The sequence below is a fragment of the Saccopteryx bilineata genome, chromosome 9 (genome assembly GCF_036850765.1).
Source record: "Saccopteryx bilineata isolate mSacBil1 chromosome 9, mSacBil1_pri_phased_curated, whole genome shotgun sequence".
In the NCBI taxonomy this organism is placed as follows: domain Eukaryota; kingdom Metazoa; phylum Chordata; class Mammalia; order Chiroptera; family Emballonuridae; genus Saccopteryx; species Saccopteryx bilineata.
In genome coordinates, this window is record NC_089498.1 from 87,447,888 (window position 1) to 87,462,354 (window position 14,467).

Sequence of the window (14,467 nt, forward strand, 5' to 3'; positions counted from 1 at the left end):
ATTGAATTTTATTAATGTGAATATTTTGCAAAAGTATTAAGTGTGTTTACATTAGCTTTTGCTGTATTATTGGTCTTTTTTTTTAATGTTTATTTTATTGATTTCAGAGAGAGGAAGAGAGAGAAAGAGAGAGATGGGAGCATTGATCTGTTCCTGTGTGCCCTGACCGGAGGTTGAACCGGCAAGCTCTGTGCTTTGGGATGATGCTCCAACCAACAGAGCATCCGGCCAGGGCAGCTGTGTTATTGGTCTTTATTAGTTTTCTGATGAATTTATGGTTTGTGATACTGGCACTAGTTTCTCATGTGTAACTTAATCTTGGAATATCTATGTAAAAGGTGTGTGTGTCACTTTGGCCTATATTGTTCTTCCTTGGAGCTTCCAGGTGGAAGAGGTGACAAAGAAAGGAGGAAACTTCAGAGACAGTCCCCAAGGTGGGCCAAGGTGAGCGAGTGGCATTCTGAGCCAAGGGAGTATCATCTGCGGTTGTTAGTTCTATTTTATAGCATTTGTTATTTGAAGAGCTACTCTCTCTCTTTCTCTCTTTCTTCTTTCTTTCTCTCTCTCTGTCTCCCTTTTTCTCTCTTTCTATTTTAGTGAGAGGAGGGGAGACAGATACAGACGCCCACATGTGCCCTGACTGGATCCACCTGGCAAGTCCACTAGGGGGCGATGCTCTGCCCATCTGGTGCCCTTGCTCCATTGGCACTGGAGCCATTTTAGCACCGCAGGCAGAGGCCATGGAGCCATCCTCAGCACCCAGGGTCAGCTCACTCTAATTGAGCCAAGGCTGCAGGAGGGGAGAAGGAGGGAGAGGAAGAAGGGGGAGAGAGAGAGAGAGAGAGAGAGAGAGAAGTAAGAGGAGGAGGGATAGAGAAGCAGATGGTTGCTTCTCTTGTGTGCCCTGACCGGGAATCAAACCAGGACATCACATGCCTGGCTGACGCTCTACCACAGAGGCAACTGGCCAGGGCCAGAAGAATTCGAAATTGAAGAGGGACATGATCAGATTCATATTCTGACTATTAACTCTGGGAAAAGTATTAAGGATATATTGAAGGGGAAAGAAGTGAAGGCAGGAACTTAAGAACATGTGCTAGAATACTGACCAGAGATGGTAAGATTCCAGATTGAGAAATGAGATAGTGTTAGAGAAGACAGGGTAAATTTGAGAGTTACAACAAATTGACCTGTGCATTGTATTCCATGAGTTGAGGAGATCTAAAGGGAACTAGGGAAATAGACACCAAGGATGTAGACAGGGTTCCCAGCTCAGTAGACTACATTGTACTGTCCTATTCATAATAGGAGAGGGCTGAAGAGCCCAGTGTGGCTGCAGCATTGGGGTAACTGGTTGAGTCCAGATCAGGAACTTTGGGCAGGACATGGAAATAATGTGCCAACTATCAGGAAGCTCTCATGAGTGCAGGTGAGAAACAGTCATAAACCACAAGTAGACTTCTGCCAGTAGTAGGCATGAAACAAAGGCAAAGCTGGTTCCCAAGGGACCGGAAGGACAAACAGTGTTAATTTATCAATATTTGGATCTGAATCTCTGGTTTTGCCCTTTGTAAGTGCCAAAAGAGAATCAGGTCCTGCTAGGTTTTGTTAATTTTGCAAGCTCCAAAGTATCCTTTAAGCATTTGGTTTTTAACTTTTTTTTTTTTTTTTTGACAGAGACAGAGTCAGAGAGAAGGACAGATAGAGATAGACAGACAGGAAGGGAGAAAGATGAGAAGCATCAATTCTTCGCCCTGACAGGGGCAGGGGGCTGGGGCTACAGCTCAGCGAATGACCCCTTGCTCAAGCCAGTGACCTTAGGCTTCAAGCCAGGGACCTTTGGGCTCAAGCCAGTGACCATGAGGTTATGTCTATTATCCCACAGTCAAGCCAGTGACCCCATGCTCAAGCCAAATGAACCTGGGATTTCAAACCTTAGTGCTTGTTCTCAGGTTGATGCTCTATCCACTGAGCCACCACTGGTCAGTCCTAAGATGAATATTCTTATTACATATTTACTTAAAGAGTCTGAAAATATAGAACAAAGTTCTATCTAGAACAGGGGTAGTCAACCTTTTTATACCTATCGCCCACTTTTGTATCTCTGTTAGTAGTAAAATTTTCTAACCGCCCCCACCGGTTTCACAGTAATGGTGATTTATAAAGTAGGGAAGTAACTTTACTTTACAAAATTTATAAAGCAGAGTTACAGTAAGTTAAAGCATATATACTTACCAAGTACTTGATGTCGGATTTTCGCTGTTTGGCAGAATAAATCTTTATAAAACAACTTACTATAGTTAAATCTATCTTTTTATTTATACTGTGGTTGTTCCACTACTGCCCACCATGAAAGCTGGAATGCCTACTAGTGGTTGGTAAGGACCAGGTTGACTACCACTGCTCTAGAATATTATTCCGTGTATTTTCTTATTACTGAAGTGCGCCTTTCATGGTATTGACTAGCTGCTAAGATAGGTTAAATATAAATGCACTTTGGTTTTAAGATATTGTTGATACTTGGACCTTAGCCCAAGATACCTTTTTACTCTTTTTCAATTCTATTTTATAAAGTTATAGTTGTGTTGTTGAGATAAACACAACTTTGGGGTTTTGCCTAGTGTTATTGGCATTTTTTGTTTTTTATCAGAAACCCCTGGATGTTATGTCTCCTTCTGTGGAATTATAGACTTTTGTGCTGCTGTGTTCCAGGTTAAAAACAAGAACAACTTTTAGTAAAACTGCAGCCATAACATATTTATGTTCCAGTAAATTATTCACTCAATCACTTTTATTGACTATCTTTTCTACATATTATGATAGTCTTTGGGAATTTTCAAAACCCAGATGTGTTTTAGTGCTTGTTCTCAAGGAGGTCCCAATCCAATAGACAAAGTAGAATGCATGTAGATGTGATTTTAAAAATAAAATAGTCAGATAATTGCTATACCTAGAGAGATATGAGAGCACATAGGAAAGGCACTTAATTCAGGCAGATGTCACATGAACTTGCTCATTCTACAGTGAGACTTTTTGTTATATATTACGTGAGAATAGAAATAGTAAAACTGATGAGCTGTCACCTAGCAGCCTGATACAGGTCAGGACATAGGATGCAGTATATCCAGGAAGCAGAGATGTAGACATTGTACTTCATGTAAGATTGCAAATTGCGAAATCCTGTTGTAGTCCGTTCCTTATAGAGCCATCTCTTTATGCAGCAGGCAAGATGCTTGGTTGGGGACAGTACATAGGAGATGAGTTGAAGAGAATTTGAATTCGTTAGCATGAAGAAGTCTAGGACTGACTGCTTTAATTTCTTTTTTAATTTGGAAATAATTTTACCTTGGAGAAAAGTTGCGAGAACAAGAGTAGTACAAAGAATATCTGAATAGTCTTTATCCAGATTCACTTGTTAATATTTTATGCCATTTGTTTATTATGTGCTCTCTTGCATATGTCCATATATATGCCTATACATATATTTATATCCATATTTATGATCTGTCTTGCACATGCCAAGCATAAGAGTAAGTTGCATACATCATGACACTTTTCCCTTAAATATATGCTGAGAATTTTAAAAATACATTTTTCAATTAAGCTACTGAGCATATAATTTTTATTTCAATTATATTTTTGAGATTATTTATATTGTCCAAATTGTCCATGCTCTTGCTGGTTGAGTTTGCGCATAACCTTTAGTAAGACCTCACCCCTGCCTTCTGCAGCCCCATTTAGCTGCAAGCACAGTTCTCAACACTGCAGGCTCAGGAAATCCTGATTGAGGTGAGCAAGTGGGGCCTGCACTTATTATCTTATTGTGGCCACAGCGGCTGCAATGTTCAAGTGTCATTGGGGCTAGAGCACTGAGCTGTGTTCCTGGCAAGCAGTCGCCTTTCCTCAACTCAGCTGTAAATCAGTTACCTACCTCACCATCTTGACCAAGCTTAGGCTTATGACCACAGTCCGAAATGATTGATATCATTTGGGTTGAAGTTATTTGTACATTTAGAAATCAATAAATATTGTTGATAGGAAATAATGCATTCAGGTTCTAATCTTGTAATTTTTTCCAAGACAGACACTCCAATTTGTAGTAACAGTATGTCTTTCTTGAGGGCTTATCTTGTGACTCTTAAGTTATTAATACTTAAGATGTTCTTACTAGGTAACATACATTACCCTAATTTTGGAGAGTAAAATAGAGGTGCAGAGAAGTGAAAGAATAGACCATTCTGTACTCAATGTACTTGTGACAATTGGAAAAATGTTAAAGCCTTTCTGTCTTACAGACCGACTCACTGAAGGACAGAATCTTTTATCTGAGTTATTTGCAAAATGACTATTATATCTAATATCACTACCAGTTTCCCTATGGTTATCCTGAAAGTGTTTGTATGTGTGGGAGTGTGTTTTATGGTAAAAACCATTATCAAAATTGGGGCTGCCTGACCAGGTAGTGGCGCAGTGGATAGAGTGTCGAACTGGGACGCAGATGACCCAGGTTCCAAACCTCGAGGTCTCCGGCTCGAGCGCGTGTTCATCCAGCTTAAGCATGGGCTCAACAGTTTGAGCGCGGGGTCGCTGGCTTTAGCATGGGATCATAAACATGACCCCATGATTGCTAGCTTGAGCCCTAAGATCGCTTGCTTGAAGCCCAAGGTTGCTGGCTTGAGCCCAAGGTCGCTGGCTTGAGCAAGGGGTCACTTGCTCTGCTATTGTCCTCCCGTCAAGGCACATATGAGAAAGCAATCAATGAACAACTAAGGAGCTGCAATAAAGAATAGATGCTTCTTATCTCTCTCCTTTCCTGTCTCTTTGTCCCTATCTATCATACCTAACTCTGACTTTCTTTCTGTCTCTGTCAAAAAAGAAAGAAAGAAAAAAAAAAAGGGACTAACAGTCATCGAGCATGTATATTGCCAGTGTCACTTTTTCTGTGATGGCCAATTTTATTGCTTGATCATGATACTTTATAAGAGTCTACATTTGACTTCAGAATTGTTTTCTACATATTGACATACTACCAGTCAATCACAGGCCCACAAAACAAAGTTATTTTTGAGTCTTGACTTACTATTTATTAAATTCATTTGCACTAAAGGATTATGAATTACTTAAAAGTTAAAGATCTATCCAATTTGTGGTCCTATAACAGGCCCCAGTTATATGGGACTCAGTTTATGCTCTCAGTGGGCTTACTTTCTTATGGGTTAAATAGACATGCACACAATTGTAACACAGACTTAGCTATATTATTGGCCTGAAGGGGATAGAGAAGAATGCAAGACTAATGTTAGCTGAAAAGGTTTGTAGATGTAGAGATTTTGGCCCTTGAGGGTGGGCCTTTAAGGGGTCTTTTACAAATTTAGCAAAAGCATAAAAGGAAGAAAATATAGGATAGATTTTGGGGAATGACAAATAATGCATTTTGGCTTGAATACATAGTACTGCAAAGGCAGAGTACAGAACCAAGTAGAGAAGTGTGATCTTTGTACAATGGATTTGAGGTTTTATTTTGTTGTTCCTGGGAGGCATGATTTTCTTTTTTCTTTTTGACAGAAACAGAGAGAGAGTCAGAAAGAGAGACAGATAGGGACAGACAGGAAGGGAGAGAGGTGAGAAGAATCAGTTCTTCATTCAGCACCTTAGTTTCTCATTGATTGATTTCTCATATGTGCCTTGACCGGGGGGCTACAGCAGACTGAGTGACCCCTTGCTCAAGCCAGATGGCCTGAGCTCAAGCAGGCGACCTCCGGATTTCAAACTTGGGTATTCTGTGTCCCAGTCTGACGCTCTATCCACCGCGTCACCTTCTGGTCAGGTGTGAACTTGATTTTTGAAACCTTTCTGAGTTAGTTTCTGTAAGAGTAATTTTTTAAAAGTATAATACATTAAAATATTAGATCAGTTTACTTATTTTCTGAGAATTTTGGTAATATTTAATTTGTGTAAGTGCATATATATCTTGATAAGCCAATCAGGACAGAATTGCTTTAAGAGTTTATATAGTACAATTTATTATTACCCTCTAAAGGTAGGAAAGCGTTATATATTCATAAAGAAAGGTCAAGACCTTTCTGAATTATAGACACATAGCCATACAAATATTGACATTTTGGTTCTAGAGTTTTAGCCTTGGCTGTATAATTAGTGCAGAAATATAATACCAGATCTGTCCAGATACAAAAAGCTATTCTCCTTTCTGTCAGAATGAAATTCTAAATTGATTTGAGTTCAACATAGGTAAACAAAAGAGATAAATAAACAAGTGATTAATGAATCAGATTATCCTTTTTCTTCCAACACAGAATAGGTCAGTGTAAACCATTAGTTTATAGAGATTACTAAATGGCAGTCCATAAAACAAATTCACAATCATTATTATCACCAATGGGGAATAACTTTCCATAAAATAAATAAGAACTAAAACAAAACTAAATTAGAAGAGAGACAAGTTAAAATAGAAAGAGGTAGCCTAGTTCTGTTGCTGTTCCTGATTCACTTCTGGAAGACAAAGACATGTCTAGGCTTAAGCTACGAGGTCTGCCACTCTGGCAAAGAAATGACCCAGCTCTGTCAGGTGTCTTGGTGGAGTTTCCGTGCTATAAAAGGATACATTTTAGCCTGACCTGTGGTGACAGAGTGGATAAACAGTTAACTGGGAACACTGAGGTCGTCAGTTCAAAATCCCGGGCTTGCCTGGTCAAGGCACGTACAGAAAGCAACTACTACAAGTTGATGCTTCCTGCTCCTCCCACCTCCCTTTCTCTCATGCTCTCCTCTCTCTAAAATCAATAAATAAAATCTTAAAAAAAAAAAAGGATACATTTTAGAAGAGAATAAAATTATGACTTCTATTCAGATATCAAATGAACATATGATAAAGATTTTTTAAAAAATCTTATTAACGTAAGGTAGTCAGAGAGATCTTATAACTGGTTCAAAGGAGATTGCAAAGAACAGGTATATTTATAGATCAGGAATATTCTTTTTTTTTTTTTTTTTTTTTTTTTCTTAAGCTGGAAACAGGGAGAGACAGCCAGACAGACTACTGCATGCGCCTGACCGGGATCCACCCAGCACGCCCACCAGGGGTGAAGCTCTGCCCACCAGGGGGTGATGCGCTGCCCCTCCGGGGCGTCGCTCTGCCACGACCAGAGCCACTCTAGCGCCTGGGGCAGAGGCCAAGGAGCCATCCCCAGCGCCCGGGCTATCTTTGCTCCAATGGAGCCTTGGCTGCGGGAGGGGAAGAGAGAGACAGAGAGGAAGGAGGGGGTGGGGTGGAGAAGCAAATGGGCGCTTCTCCTATGTGCCCTGGCCGGGAATCGATCCCGGGTCCCCCGCACGCCAGGCCGACGCTCTACTGCTGAGCCAACCGGCCAGGGCCTAGATCAGGAATATTGAAGTGAATTTGCAAGTGCATGCAAAGCTGGCTTCTTTCACAGTGATGGAAGGAAGGCAACTTCAGGAAAACTTTCTTGCATGTCTGCAGACAAGAACTGTAGGCATTACCATTAGTTTTCTACATGTTATCCTCTTTACAGAATTGTAAAATAGCCAATGATAATTCCTATAGGATTAAATTATCCCTTAGGCTCCAGCAATTCATTGTAAGGATATCCAGTAATTTCTTTTGCTTATTCCAAAGTTTTAAAATTTTCTTTATAAAGTGATACTTTTTCTGCCTATATTCTTGGAGAGTTCTTTTTTTTCCCTATTTTATTTTTTTAATTAATTTTAATGGGATGACATTGATAAATCAGGGTACATATATATGTTCAGAGAAAACACCTCTAGGTTATTTTGACATTTCATTATGCTGCATTCCCATCACCCAAAGTCTGTCACCTAACTGGTTTTCTTTGTGCCCCTCCCCTCCCCCAACTCCCTCCCTCTCCTCTCCCCCTCCTCTCCCCCAGCCCGTAACCTCCACACTCTTGTCCATGTCTCTGACTCTCATTTTTATGTCCCACCTAAGTATAGAATCATATAGTTCTTAGTTTTTTCTGATTTACTTATTTCGCTCAGTATAATGTTATCAAGGCCCATCGATGTTGTAAATGATCCAATGTCATCATTTTTTTTTAATAAATAAATTATTATTTTAATGAGGTGACATCAATAAATCAGGGTACATATATTCAAAGCAAACATTTCCAGGTTATCTTGTCATTTAGTTCTGTTGCATACCCATCACCCAAAGAGAGATCGTCCTCCGTCACCCTCTATCCAGTTTTCTTTGTACCCCTCCTCCTCCCCAATGTCATCATTTCTTATAGCTGAGTAGTATTCCATAGAATATATGTACCAAAGCTTTTTAATCCAATCGTCCTCTGAGGGACACTTGGGCTGTTTCCAGATCTTCGCTATTGTGAACAATGCTGCCATAAACATGGGGATGCATTTCTTCTTTTCATACAGTGCTATGGTGTTCTTGAGGTATATTCCTAAAAGTGGTATAGCTGGGTCAAAAGGCAGTTCGATTTTTAATTTCTTGAGGAATCTCCATACTGTTTTCCACAGTGGCTGCACCAGTCTGCATTCCCACCAGCAGTGCAGGAGGGTTCCCTTTTCTCCACATCCTTGCCAGCACTTATTCTGTGTTGTTTTGTTGATGAGCGCCATTCTGACAGATGTGAGGTGATATCTCATTGTGGTTTTAATTTGCATTTCTCTAATGATTAGTAATGTTGAGCATTTTTTCATATGCCTATTGGCCATCTGTATGTCCCCTTTGGAGAAGTGTCTATTCATTTCTTTTCTCATTTTTTGATTGGATTGTTTATCTTCCTGGTATTGAGTTTTACAAATTCTTTATAAATTTTGGTTATTAACCTCTTATCAGATGTATTGTCAAATATATTCTCCCATTGTGTAGTTTGTCTCTTTATTCTGTTCTTATTGTCTTTAGCTGTGCAGAAGCTTTTTAGTTTGATATAGTCCCATTTGTTTATCCTGTCTTTTATTTCACTTGCCTGTGGAGATAAATCGGCAAATATATTGCTGCAAGAGATGTCAGAGAGCTTACTGCCTATGTTTTCTTCTAAGATGCTTATAGTTTTAAGGCTTACATTTAAGTCTTTTATCCATTTTGAGTTTATTTTTGTGAATGGTGTAAGTTGGTGGTCTAGTTTTATTTTTTTTTGCAGGTAGCTATCCAATTTTCCCAACACCATTTATTAAAGAGGCTGTCTTTACTCCATTGTATGCTCTTACCTCCTTTGTCAAATATCAGTTGTCCATAGAGCTGTGAGTTTATTTCTGGGTTCTCTGTTCTGTTCCATTGATCTATATGCCTGTTCTTATGCCAGTACCAAGCTGTTTTGAGTATAATGGCCTTGTAGTATAACTTGATATCCGGAAGTGTGATACCTCCCACTTTATTCTTCCTTTTCAAGATTGCTGAGGCTATTCGTTATCTCTTTTGGTTCCATATAAAGTTTTGGTATATGTGTTCTATATCTTTGAAGTAAGTCATTGGTAATTGGTATTGCATTGAAGTTATAAATTGCTTTGGGTAATATAGACATTTTAATGATGTTTATTCTTCCTAACCGTGAGCACGGTATATGCTTTCACTTCTTTGTATCTTCCCTGATTTCTTTTATCAATGTTTTATAATTTTTTTATTTTTTATTCATTTTAGAAAGAAGAGAGAGAGAGAAGGGGGGAGGAGCAGGAAGCATCAACTCCCATATGTGCCTTGACCAGGCAAGCCCAGGGTTTCGAACCGGCAACCTCAGCATTTCCAGGTCGACGCTTTATCTACTGTGCCACCACAGTTCAGGCCAATGTTTTATAATTTTCCGAGTACAAGTCTTTAATCTCCCTGGTTAAATTTATTCCTAGGTACTTTATTTTTTTGGTTGCAGTGGTAAAGGGGATTGCTTCCTTAATTTCTCTTTTTGATAGTTCATTGTTAGTGTATAAAATTGCCTCTTATTTCCGAGTATTAATTTTATATCCTACCACCTTGCTGAATTCATTTATCAGGTCTAGTAGTTTTTTTCACTGAGACTTTAGGGTTTTCTATATACAATATCATATCATCTGCAAATAATGATAGTTTTACTTCTTCTTTTCCAATTTGGATGCCTTTTATTTCTTTTTTTTGTCTAATTGCTGTGGCTAGGACTTCCAGAACTATGTTGAATAAGAGTGATGAAAGGGAGCACCCCTGCCTTGTTCTTGATCGTAAGGGGAGTGCTTTTAACTTTTGCCCATTGAGTATGATGTTGGCTGTGGGTTTGTCATAGATGGCCTTTATCATGTTGAGGTATGTTCCCTGTATTCTCACTTTGCTGAGAGTTTTGATCATGAATGGGTGCTGGATTTTATCAAATGCTTTTTCTGCATCTATTGAAATTATCATGTGGTTTTTCTCCTTCCTTTCGTTTATGTGATGAATCAAATTGATTGATTTGCGAATATTGTACCAGCCTTGCCTCCCAAGAATAAATCTCACTTGATCATGGTATATAATTTTTTTCATATATTGCTGGATCCGTTTGCTAATATTTTGTTGAGGATTTTAGCATGTAAATTCATCAGGGATATTGGCCTATAATTTTCTTTCTTTGTGTTGTCCTTGCCTGGTTTTGGAATCAGAATTATACTCACCTCATGAAAGGAGCTTGGAAGTCTTCCGATCCTCTTGAATTTTTTGAAATAGCTTGAGAAGGATTAGAGTTAGTTCTTCTTTGAATATTTGGTAGAATTTATTTGTGAAGCCATCAGGCCCAGGACTTTTCCTTTTTGGGAGTTTTTTGATAACTGTTTCAATCTCATTTATTGTAATTGGTCTATTTAGGTTTTCTGATTTTTCCAGATTAATTTTTGGAAGATATATGTTTCAAGGAATTTGTCCATTTCATCTAGGTTGTTTAGTTTTTTTGGCATACAGTTCGTCATAGTATTTTTTTTTACAATATTTTGTATTTTTGTTGTGTCAGTTGTTATTTCTCCGCTCTTATTTCTAATTTTATTTATTTGAGTCCTCTCTCTTTTTTTCTTGGTGAGTCTGGTTAAAGGTTCATCGATCTTGTTTACCTTTTTAAAGAACCAGCTCCTGGTTTCATCGATCCTCTTTATTGTTTCTTTAGCCTCTATGTCATTTGTTTCTGATTTTTATTATTTCCTTCCTTCTACTAGCTCTGAGCTTTACTTGCTGTTCTTTTTCTAGTTCTTTCAGATGCAGAGTCAAGTTTTTTATTTGAGCTTTTTCTAGCTTCTAGAGGTATGCCAGTAATGCTATGAACTTCCCTCTCAGGACTGCTTTTGCTGTGTCCCATAAATTTTTAGTTGATGTATACTCATTATCATTTGTTTCTAGGAATTTTTTAATTTCTTTTTTGATCTCATTGTTAACCCATTCGTTATTTAATAACATGCTATTTAGTTGCCAAGTGTTTAAGTATTTTTCAGTTTTTCTGTTGTGGTTGATTTCTAGTTTCATGCCATTGTGATCAGAGAAAGTGCTTGATATAATTTCAGTTTTCTTAAATTTGTTGAGACTGCTTTTCTGCCCTAACATGTGGTCTATCCTAGAGAATGTACCATGAGCACTTGTAAAGAATGTATATTTTGCTGCTTTAGGGTGAAAGGTTCTGAAGATATCTATTAAATCGAGTTGATCTAGTATGTCCTTTAAGTCTGCTGTTTCTTTGTTAATTTTATTTCTTGAGGATCTATCTAGTGATGTTTATGGTGTATTGAAATCTCCTACTATTATAGTATTGCTGTTGATCTCGCCCTTTAAATCCATCAAAGTCTACTTTATATATTTAATTTAGGTGCTCCTATATTAGGTGCATACATATTTATAACGGTTATATCTTCTTGTTGGATTGCTCTCTTTATCATTATATAGTGACCTTCTTTATCTCTTACTATAGTCTTTGTTTTAAAGTCCATTTTGTCTGATATAAGTATTGCTACCCCAGCTTTTTTTCATTTCCATTTGTGTGAAATATTTTTTTATCCTTTTATCTTCAGTCTATGTGCATCTTTTGTTTTAAGGTGTTTCTCTTGTAGACAGCATATGTATGGGTCCTGTTATCTTATCCATGCAGCTACCCTATGTCTTTTGATCGGATCATTTAATCTATTTACATTTAAGGTTATTGATATGTAATTGTTTATTGCCATTTTATTCTTTAAAACTGTATTCCTCTTTTGCTATGTTCTTTTTCTCCTTTGATCTGTTTATAGCAGGCCCCTTAGCATTTCTTGCAGCCTTGGTTTGGTTGTAGTGAATTCCTTGCGTTTTTTTTTTGTCTGGAAAGCTTTTTATTTTTCCTTCAATTTTAAATGATAGCCTTGCTGGATAAAGTAGTCTTGGTTGTAGGCTCTTGTTCTGCATTACTTTGAATATTTCTTCCCATTCCTTTCTGGCCTCAAGTGTTTCTGTTGAGAAGTTGGAAGTCTTCCTTATGGGGGTTCTTTTGTAGGTGATAGTCTTTTTTTCTCTAACAGCTTTTAATATTTTCTCTTTATTACTTAGCTAGTATTTTAATTATGATGTGACTTTGTGTAGATTTCTTTGGGTTTTTCTTTAATGGAGTTCTCTGTGGTTCTTGAACTCGTGAGATGTTTTCCTGCCTTAATTGAGGGAAGTTTTCAGCTATGATATGTTTAAAAAAGTTTCTATCCCTTTGTTTCTCTTCTTCTTCAGGAACCCCTATGATGTGGATTTTATTTCTCTTCATGTTGTCACAGATCTCTCTTAGAGTTTCCTCAGACTTTTTGAGTCTCTTTTCTTTTCTGCTCTGCTTCCGTGCCTTTATTTATCTTGTCCTCTAACTCGCTGATTCGATTCTCAGCTTCATACATCCTACTTTTAATTCCTTTCATTGTGTTCTTCATTTCTGATATTGTATTTGTCATTTCTGATTGATTCTTTTTTATTATTTCAATGTCCTTTTTTATTTTTGCTATGTCTTTATTTAGGTGTTCATAATGACCATCTATTGTTGTTCTAATATCTTTTAGCATCCTAACAATCATTATTTTAAACTCTGCATCTGGTAATTTGGTTATATGACTCATTCAGCTCCTTTTCTGGGGATTTCTCTTGATTCGTTTGTGTTGCATTTCTCTACTTTCTCATTTTGTCTGTGTATATGAAGAGTGTGGCCACTGGAGTCCACTAGGTGTGGCCTCTGTGTTCCCTAGATGTGGTCTGTCTGCAGGCCTGCCACCTCCTCTGCTATTGCTGCCTAGGGCGGTAGAGTATGGGCGTTGCCAGTGCCTTCCCACTGGGGCTGTTGCTGTGGGTTCCGTCTCTCCTCCACGTTAGTGGCTGTGATCATGTGTTTGGGTGTACAAGACTCGGTGGTCTTGGCCTTCGCCCTGCCCCCATGGGTGGTGTTATGCTCGGCCCTGAGGGCAAGGGTGAGCACCTTTGCTCAGCTGTAGGCCTCCACCTGATTCTGGGCTTTTGCCCCGCCCTTGCAGGAGGAGCCCGCTGGTGGGACAGCTGCAAGTTTTGGCTCCACAGGCCTGGCAGGACTGCGTGCCCATGCTCAGTAGTGGGACTCCGCCTGTTCTGGGCTTTTGGCTTCTCCCCTGCGGGAGGAACCAGCTCCCGGGTCAGGCCACAAGCCTCGGTTCCGAGGGTGGGGCAGGGCTGTGCTCCTGCGCCCTTGCTCAAGGGTGGGTCTCAACCCCTTCCAGGGATCCTGCCCTTCCCCTGCAGGCTGCATTGCAGGCTGTCTGCAGCTGGGCTTGACCACTTTTGCACTTCCCCTTCTCCCTAGCCGGGCAAGACTGAGCTTGCACCTGGGCCCAGTGGTGGCCAGCCAGCTTCCACCGTTGCCGACATAACCTCGCTTCCGCGTCCCGCCGCCCCCCTCCCTCCGGAGAACCCTCAGCCATGTGGTGTACGGGCGCTGCAGCTCAGACCCTAAGACTCACTACTGTAGTCCCGAAAGCTCCCTCCTTCTAAGTGACTATGCTCTGAGTGCCGCGGGTGAGCTTGTTTGGCTGGTGTCCTGCTGTTTCCAGGGGAAATATTCACTTCAGATTTTGGGAGTGACTCGTCCCAGGGGTTAGGCTGGCTGTCTCCCAAAATGTTTCTCCCTATGCCTCCTAGATTACACTCTCTTCCTGCTACTCCGGTACTTTCCTCCTCCCTGACCCCTTGAGCCCCGGGTAAGTGGTTGTGAGAGGTTTTCTGAGCGGTCCCTTTAAGAAGAATCCTGGGTCTGAGAAATCAGTCTCTTTCTCTCAAACAATACTCCTGTCTTGTTTCCAGCTAAATACTGTCCGTACTCCTCTTCTAGGCTCTGGGGCTGCAGGCTGGGGCTTTGTTACTGGGACTCAAGACCCTCCCCTCTTTGCTAAACTCACTTCCCACCACACAAGTCTCTTCCGGCTGCCATTCGCTCTGGGGAGCTGGGCAGCCCTCTCTGCGTTTTCGCTTTTCCTACCAGTCTCAGTGTGGCTTCTTCAGTGTTCCTTG

General features: G+C 39.8%; 1 protein-coding gene across 7 annotated transcripts in view; it reads left to right on the forward strand.

The window, feature by feature from the left end:
* CCSER2 (coiled-coil serine rich protein 2) overlaps nucleotides 1-14,467 on the forward strand; it is a 178,846-nt gene that overhangs the window by 16,664 nt on the left and 147,715 nt on the right. Inside the window, exon 1 of one of the 7 annotated variants that reach the window (XM_066243981.1) lies at nucleotides 9,662-9,758. The exons of the other annotated variants lie outside the window; for them this stretch is intronic. The gene's annotated coding sequence lies outside the window, so the exon portion shown is untranslated. Of the gene's footprint in view, nucleotides 1-9,661; nucleotides 9,759-14,467 lie in introns of those variants that run through there. 7 annotated transcript variants of the gene reach the window in all.